This window comes from Pinus tabuliformis, chromosome 1_2, assembly GCF_031772625.1.
Source record: "Pinus tabuliformis cultivar Carrire ecotype Pingquan chromosome 1_2, CPIR1, whole genome shotgun sequence".
In the NCBI taxonomy this organism is placed as follows: Eukaryota; Viridiplantae; Streptophyta; class Pinopsida; order Pinales; family Pinaceae; genus Pinus; species Pinus tabuliformis.
In genome coordinates, this window is record NC_142298.1 from 645,576,827 (window position 1) to 645,586,437 (window position 9,611).

The following is a 9,611-nucleotide window of genomic DNA, read 5'->3' on the forward strand; positions in this document are numbered from 1 at the left end:
GTAATTGAGTTGAAGGATAATTTTTTGCCCACAGGCTTGACTCCTTTGGAGGATATATTTGATTCGAATGATATACCAAGAAAGCAAAAAATGCAGTCTTTAAATGTAGAAATTGAGGACTGTGATATAGGAACTGCACAAAATCCTAAGATGGTAAAATTGTCCAAAGCCTTGCCTCCCAACCAAAACTGAAATACATTGAGCTATTTAAAGAGTTTCAAGATGTCTTTGCATGGAGCTATGAGGACCTGAAGTCCTATGATACTTCGGTCATCCAACACACAATAACTTTAAAAGAAAATCAAAAGCCTTTTAAACAAAAACTTAGAAGGGTTAATCTAGTTCTCCTTCCTCTTATCGAAAAGGAAGTCAAAAGAATGTACCAAGCTGGAATAATCGCTCCTATTAGATTTTCAGAAAGGATTTCAAATCTGGTGCCCACTAGGAAGAAAACAGGAGAGATAAGACTGTGTGTTGACTTAAGAAACCTGAATAAAGTTTCTCTCAAATACCACTACCCCTTACCAAAGATGGATCATATTTTACAAAGGGTAGTGGAAGCTTCTAGGATCTCATTATTAGATGGATTCTCAGGATTTAACCAGATCCTGGTTCACCCGGATGATCAAGACAAAATTGCCTTTACAACACCTTGGGGAACATTCAAATATGTGAAAATGCCTTTTGGACTTAAGAATGTAGGGGCCACATTTCAACGAGCAATGGATATAGCCTTTGGAAAGGAGATTCATGACTTTTTAGTCATATATCTTGATGACCTCACTACATTTTCCAAATCAGACGAAGAACATTTAGAGCATTTACGACAAATGTTCCTAATTTGCAGAAAATATGGCATATCATTGAACCCAAAGAAATCATTGTTTGGCCTAGAAGAGGGCAAACTCTTAGGTCGCATAATCTCAGAAGATGGCATAAGAATTGACTCGGATAGAATACAAGCTATCCTCCAAGTGCCTCACCCAAGAAATATCAAAGAATTGCAAGCTTTTCTAGGAAAGATCAATTTCCTAAGAAGATTCATACCCAACTTGGCTGAACTAATAAGATTGTTGAACAACACGCTGAAGAAAGATTCCAAAATCAAATGGACAATAGAAGCTAAGCAAGCCTTTGAGGAAATCAAAATAGCTTTAACTAAAACACCAGTCCTCACAAGCCCGAAGTTTGATAGAGACTTCATAATCTTTTCCGTTGCATCTGAGCATACTATTGCTGCTTTCCTATTACAAAAAGATGACCAAGGATGTGAGAAGCCCATTGCTTTTTTCAGCAAAGCACTTAGAGATGCTCCACTCAAATATCAAATCATGGAGAAACAAGCTTATGCCCTTGTAAAGGCCATCAAGGATTTCAAAGTTTATATCTTGTACTTCCATGTGATAGCTTATGTCCCAAATGCCGTGGTCAAAGACATTCTAACTCAAGAAGGAATAGAAGGCAAAAGAGGCAAATGGATAGCTAACATTTTGGAATATGACCTTGAAATTAAGCCAACAAAACTGATAAAAGGACAAGGACTAGCCAAATTGATGACTGAAACCAATTTTCAAGCCCTTGACATCAATGAACTGGATAAAGAATAGGAGATGGCGACTCCACAGATCAATCAAGCCTTCTTACAATCACCTTGGTATGCTGATATAATTTATGTATTGTTAAACCTGCAAGCTCCTCCAGGGTTATCCAGAACTAAAAGGAGATTCTTGAAAATGAAAGCTTCAAAGTTTTGTATTCTAGACAATGTTTTATTTTGAAAAAATCATGAAGGTATTTTGCTGAATTGCCTAACATAGGATGAAACTGACAAAGTGCTGAAAGAAATTTATGCAAGGGACTGTGGTGGACATTTGTATTGGAAATCAACAGCTGATAAAATCCTAAGAGCTAGTTTTTATTGGCCCTCCCTGTTTGCTGATGTGAAAAAATTTGTAGTTTCTTGCCATAAATGTCAAATCTTTGAATGCAAGAGAAAGCTTTTACCTTTACCCCTAAAACCCATCTCCACGGAGAGACCATTTCAACAATGGGGTTTAGATTTCATTGGGGAGATTCACCCTCCCTCTTTTGGCCAGCATAAATGGATTTTGACTGCCACAGACTACTTCACCAAGTGGATAGAATCCATCCCTTGTAGGCAAGCCAATGACTCAATCATCATGCAATTCTTAGAAACTAATATTCTTTCTAGATTTCGCTGTTCAGAAAAGATTATAACAGATAATGCTGCTGCCTTTAAATCCAAAAGAATGATCAATTTTTGCCATAAGTAACACATTACCTTGGGCCACTCCACAGCCTGTTACCCTCAAGGTAATGGTCTAGATAAATCATCCAATAAGAGCTTGATCAATATCATAAAGAAAGTATTGGAGGAAAACAAGAAAAATTGGCAGGAAAAGCTTGTTAATGCACTTTGGGTAGACAGGCTAACCACAAAGAGATCTATTGGAACAAGCCCTTATGAGTTGGTTTATGGCATGGAGGTTGTATTCCCTTCATCCTTGGGAATTCCTGTGATAAAATTGCTGCAAGAAATACAAGCAGAACCCAATGATATTCAAAGAAGAATCAATCAAACTATTCATTTACAGCAGACTAGAGAAGAAGTGTATCAGAGAACTCAGATTCTACAAGAGAAACTTAAGAAGACTTTTGATAAAAGGACAAAGGCAGAGGATTTTTTCATAGGAGACAAAGTGCTAAAGTGGGATTCTAGGAGGGAAGACAAAGGAAAACATGGTAAATTTGATTTCCTATGGAAAGGACCTTTTGCTATTCAGGCTGTGCAAGGAAACAACACCTACTTTTTAAGAAGCTTGGATGGTACAGAAGTAGAGGATGGGCCAGTCAATGGTCGAATGCTCAAGCATTATTTTAATCCTCTTTTTTAACATATTAGGATTGTATTTTGTACATAACAGTGTTTATTTTCTGCACTTTATCACAACAACAATGTTGGGTCCCTATAATACTAGTGATTACCCCATTACTATTGTAGTTATACCCTTTATTTATATTGTTGTGCCCCTATTACCCCCATATTGTTATTTCTGTGCCCCATAGAATCCCTCTATTGTTATTTTTGTGGCTTTATATTATTATTGTTAGGTCGGCTGGATTATATTGTGACTCCTTAGACTCCTATATATAGAAAGGAGGTTTTGTCATTTGTATCATCCAAGAATTGTTCATTTATGTAATGTAAAGGAGGTTGCCCCCTCGAAGAGGCTGAATTCTAAGGCGTTGATCTATCTTTTCTATCTTTTCTTGAGCTGGTTTCATAACATTTGGTATCAGAGCTTTGGATTCTAGGGTTTCGCTGCTCCAAACAGGTCATCGTGGAATTTTCACTATAACCTTTTTTCTGTGACGTTTCAGAAGTCGCAAAAAAAACCCATTTGAGAAGAAATCGCGCTGAACCTTGGGTCCGAATTTCAGAGCTTTTTGCGTGATATTTGCGGAGATATGATCTGAGGAAGTTGGTCTTTTTGCAGACTCCTGAATTACATTCAAAACAGGTGACCTGGGGAAAATCGTCATAACTTTCTCTCTGGGGATCGGATTGAAATTTCGTAAGAAGGTACAGAAAGAGGACAGACTGTAGTTTCTTGTGTGTGTGTTTCAGATTCAAAGGTTGAAAAAGTGACTCGTGGCACGTCGTACAAGTTCGCTCTACTGAACCAGTCTAAAAGCAAGTCACTGTGGGAGATTTCACATAACTCTTCCTTGGAGAATCCAATTTGGCTCAGACTTGTGGCATTGAAAAGAGGACGCAGAAGGCTACTACAGGTAGCAATTTCAGAACTGGATGATCCAAAATTACAGAGATACATCAGATTCAATATCAGGCTTCTATAAAGTGAAAAAAGGTGTGTAGTTTTTTTTTAAATTTTTGTGTAAGCTTGGTTTAACGGAATTCAAAGGGCATAGTAAAGCATTATTATCGGTAACTGATGCCCCGAGGAAAGAAAATGCAAACACCTAGTAAGGAACCTGAAAGCTCTAGCATGACTCATGAAGAAGAGGAAGAAATGCTACATGATATATCAAAATTACAAGAACAAGTGCAACAAATGTCACGCTCACAAAAGCTAACAGAAGCTAAGATAAGTGGCGTGGAATCTAAGATAAATGGCGTGGAATCTAAGATAAAGGGCATGGAAGCTAAGATGGAGGATTCGATGGCAAATTTGAAGATAGATTTGAAGACAGACATGGAAGAATTGAAGAAGTTGCTACAAGAAAGGGTCACTAATGGTGAAAAGGTAGTAAAGGAAACTCATGATGAGAACAAAAGAAATGTTAATCATGATTCCATAGACACTAATGTTGGATCGAAGAATCACCATATTCCAAAAATCGATATGAGGAAGTTTGATGGCAAGGATCCCGCCACATGGATATTACAGATGGAGCAATTCTTCGATCTCAATAATGTGCAAAACGCACAAAAGGTACGTATGGCAACTGTATATTTGGAACCAAATCAGTTTGTATGGTATCAATGGCTTTGCTCTCGTAAACAATTTATCACTTGGGCAATTTTTACGGAAGAATTGATAGCACATTATGAAGATACAAAAAGCAACACTTTTTTTAGCCAATTGATAAGTCTCAAACAAAAGGGTTCAGTAATGGAGCACATTGAGGAGTTCCAAAAATTGAACATAAGGGTAAAAGATATTCCAGAGGAGCATAGGATTGATGTGTTCATAGGGTCTTTAAAGGATAATATCCAACATGATGTTCGCCTTTGGGAACCTGATTCATTAGAGAAGGCATTCAGGTTAGCAAGAAAAATGGAAAGCAAAATTATGGCAACCAGGAAGCATACCACTCACAACTATAAAGACGGAAGTGTTGTTGCCCCTAGTCTTCCACAACCTATAAGGTTGACACCACAACAATTGGAAGAAAAAAGAGCAAAAGGGCTTTGTTACAGTTGTGATAGCAAATACACTAAAGGTCATAAGTGTGCTGAGAAGAAATTATTCTACATAGATTGTGAAGAGGAAGAAGAAAAGGAGCAAGAAAGGTCAAAAGAAGAAGATATACTCCAGGAACAAAGCCTAGATGAAGAACAAATAAATCCGACCATATCTTGTAATGCATTGGCGGGAATTACCACTCCTCAAACCATCAAGATAGAAGGACAAATCAAGAAGAAAAAGGTAATAGTGTTGATTGATTCAGGAAGCACCCACAATTTTATTCATTGTAGGGTAGCAAAAGAATTGAATTGCTTCCTATATCCAGCACCAGAGTGTCAAGTGATGATTGCAAATGGAGGAACAATAAATTGCTCTGGAAAGTGCCATAATATCAAGCTATCCATGGGAGAATATGTATTGACTAGCCCAATGCTTTCCATTCCAATGGGAGGTGCTGATGTTGTACTAGGAGTCCAATGGCTACAATCCTTGGGTACAATAGCTTTTAATTTTCAAGAACTTTTCATCAAATTTTCTACGGAAGGAAAGGAAGTTGAATTAAGGGGTATTGCAGGGAAACCAGGAAAGATAATCAGCTCTAATGGCATGACAAAGCTTCTAAAAAAGGAGCAAAGAGGTGTAATTGCACAATTATGTTCGCTAGATGTTTCCACATTGGAATCATCTATTTCTCCAGATCTCCAAAAAGTCCTGGACAATCATTCCAAGGTATTTGAGACTCCCAAAGGTCTCCCACCTATGCGTGATCATGATCATGCTATTCATCTGATTCCAGGAAGTGTTCCTCCAAACATCAGGCCGTACAGATATCCCTATGTCCAAAAAAGTGAAATTGAACGTATGGTTGCAGAAATGCTAGAGGCTGGTATAATTCAACCGAGTCAAAGTTCTTTCTCAGCTCCAGTAGTATTGGTGCACAAGAAGGATGGATCATGGCGCATGTGTCCGGATTATAGGGAGCTCAACAAGCTCACTATTAAAGATAAGTTCCCCATTCCTGTTATTGATGAATTACTGGATGAATTGCATGGATCAATTTACTTCACCAAGTTGGATCTTCGTTCGGGATATCATCAAATCAGAATGAAGATTGAAGACATTCCGAAAACGGCATTTAGAACTCATGAGGGTCATTATGAATTTTTGGTCATGCCTTTTGGCCTTACCAATGCACCTTCAACATTTCAAGGTTTGATGAATTCAATTTTCAAACCATTCCTTAGAAAATTTGTGTTAGTATTTTTTGATGATATACTAATCTACAGCAAGTCTTGGAAGGATCATGTTGAACATGTTGACAGGGTGCTACAACTATTGGAGGAGAAACAATTATATGCAAAAAGATCCAAATGTTTCTTTGGAGTCCAGGAGGTGGAATATTTGGGTCATATTGTATCTCATGAAGGAGTTAAGGTAGACCCTAGCAAAATTAAAGCCATTAAGGAATGGAAAATCCCCACATCCATAAAGCATCTGCGAGGATTTCTTGGGTTGACAGGGTATTATCGCAAGTTTGTTAAGAATTATGGGAGAATAGCAGCACCTCTAACAACATTATTGAAGAAAGATTCATTTTCATGGACTCCGGAAGCAACAAAGGCCTTTGAACATCTTAAAGAGGCAATGTGCCAAGCACCGGTCTTAGCTACACCGGACTTCACAAAAACCTTTATTGTGGAATGTGATGCTTCAGGAAATGGAATTGGTGCTGTTCTAATGCAAGATGAAAGACCCATTGCTTTTGAAAGTCGTCCAATCAAGGGAAAGTTTTTAAGCAAAGCTATTTATGAGAAGGAAATGTTGGCAATACTCCATGCACTTAAGAAATGGCGACCCTACCTAATGGGAAGACACTTCAAGGTAAAAACGGATCATGATAGCCTTAAATACTTTTTAGAACAAAGATTATCCTCTGAAGAGCAACAAAAGTGGGTCACAAAGATGTTGGGTTATGACTTTGAAATCATCTACAAAAAAGGGAAGCAAAATGTGGTGGCAGATGCACTCTCAAGAAAGGATGAGGATGTGGAAGCATTGTTGTGTGCCATTTCTATTATCCAACCAGATTGGATAAACGAAGCAAGGGAGGAATGGAAGAATGACGAAGAAGTGTGGGCACTTATTCGAAAGCTACAACAAGATTCCAGTACTTCTGATACATTTAGCTGGCAAAATGATTCGTTATGGTACAAAGATCGCTTATACCTCTGTAAGAATTCCCAGCTAAAACAAAAGATTCTTATGGAATTGCACACTTCTCCCTTAGGAGGGCACTCAGGATTTTTAAAAACTTACCACAGGGTTAAGAAGGAATTTTTTTGGGATGGCCTTAAATCAGATATTCAAAAGTTTGTGGCGGAATGTTTGGTTTGCCAGCAAAATAAAGTTGAAACAATTAAGACACCAGGTCTATTACAACCTTTATCCATTCCAAGCCAACGTTGGGAGGAGGTTTCAATGGATTTTATCACAGGTTTACCCAAGTCTGAGGGAAAGAGTGTCATCATGGTGGTAGTTGACAGACTTACCAAGTATGCACACTTTTGTGCATTATCACATCCATTTAAAGCCAGTACAGTTTCTACTGCATTTATGGAAACAGTTCAAAAGCTACATGGAAACCCAAAGATTATTGTAAGTGACAGAGATCCCATTTTCACTGGAAATTTTTGGACAGAATTATTTTCTTGTCTTGGTACTCAGTTAGCTCATAGCTCATCTTATCATCCTCAATCTGATGGGCAAACTGAGATAGTAAACAAATGTTTGGAAGGATATCTTCGTTGCTTTGTATCTGATAAACAGACACAATGGGTCAAATGGTTGCCTCTGGCTGAATGGTGGTATAACACTTCCTTCCATACAACAACAAAAATGACCCCATTTATGGCACTTTATGGGTATCAACCACCATCCATCACATCATATTTAAGAGAAAATTCTAAGGTTCAGGCAGTGGAACATCACATCGAACATCAACAACAAGTCCTCCAACTCTTAAAGGATAACCTCGTGTTGGCACAAAATAGAATGAAACAACAGGCAGATCAACATCGCAGTGAAAGAAGTTTTGATGTAGGTGATTGGGTATTCCTACGGCTACAACCATATAAGCAAATGTCCCTAAAGCAAGCTAAGAAGGATAATAAATTATCACCAAAGTATTATGGTCCGTACAAGGTGTTGGAAAAGATTGGTACTATGGCATACAAATTGGAGCTTCCTGCAGCTTCTCGATTGCACCCAGTTTTCCATGTTTCATGTTTAATGAAGGTTATAGGTGACAAGCTCCCAATTCAAACAATATTGCCAGAACTTGACGAGGAAGGAAAAATTATATTGGAACCGGAAGCAGTCACAGAAACAAGATAGGGAATTAGATGCAGAAAATTTTAAGGAAAAAGGAAGGAATTGTGCCACCTTTTTGTATTACAGTTGGAGTTTATCAGAAGAAGTGAAGAAGAAAACTTGGGAGCTATAAAAATGATGACAAACACTCAGACAAACTGTCAAAGACAAAGCTGTAATTCTGTTCAAATCAGATCATAGGGAAAACATATATGTTACAGAGTGTTTGTCTTCAGCAAAAGGAAATTTCAGAGTACAACCAAAGTTGAATATAAGGCCATCTGACCTGCTGTTCTTGGCTTTTCATCTGGAAAAGCCATCCCCAAGTGGAGCCACTGTTAGGTTCCTATACCAATGGGTGTCATATTTCATGATTGACTGTGGAAGTGCCAAATATGATCATCCTTTCCATGCTGTAAAGGTTCCATATTTTCAAAAATAAAAAATTTAAAAAATGTAAAGAGGGTATGCCCTAAAAGAAAAATCAAAGGGCAAGAAGAATGAAATGGTCAAGAACAAAGAAAATGAACCCCAAAAGAAAAGACCAGGAAAGTGTGCTAGTCCAAAATGCCACTACTATGTCATTTTTTGAAGAATTCCATTGTGTGTAATCACTTGACTTTTACCACAGCTGATGGATGGCCAAACAGCTCAATCTTGGCCAAGTCCATATTTGAATTTACTTGTTTTAGAGATAGAGAATAAAGTCTGTCCAAACAGTTCAAGCTTGGCAGACAAATAGTTAGGTAGAGAAGCAGAGGGTCTCAACAGCTAAATCTGAGCCCCTAGAAGAGATAAGGGTAGACTTGGATAGGAGGGCAGTCAAAAGAAAACAGAAGAGAATCAGGGTTTGCTAGTTCAAATGCACCCAAATAAAATGAAGAAAAAATGTTAGGTGTAGCAGAATGGGTAGGTAATTTTGGTGTTATAAAAGCAGGTTGATGAGCAGTGCTGTCTATAGGAGGGAATTCATCTCTCATGAACATCATAAGTGCAATGGCAGTTGTTTGGTTACAGTTCAGGTGGAGCATGACTAATTTCCCTTCTCAATCTCTCCAAAAATCATTTACTAACATCCCCTCAAGGACATTGGGATCTTCCCAATGGTCCCACTTCACTTCATTTTATGAGGAATACTAAGTAGAACTTTGTGTTTACTTAGCCAAAACAAGCCACATTTCTTGTGTAAAAAGATCCTCTCATTTCCCTTTCATTTTCCTAAAAACCTAAGTTTTTACCTTATAAACTCAGCGTTCCCCATTCATAAAACCATATTAACATTAACTT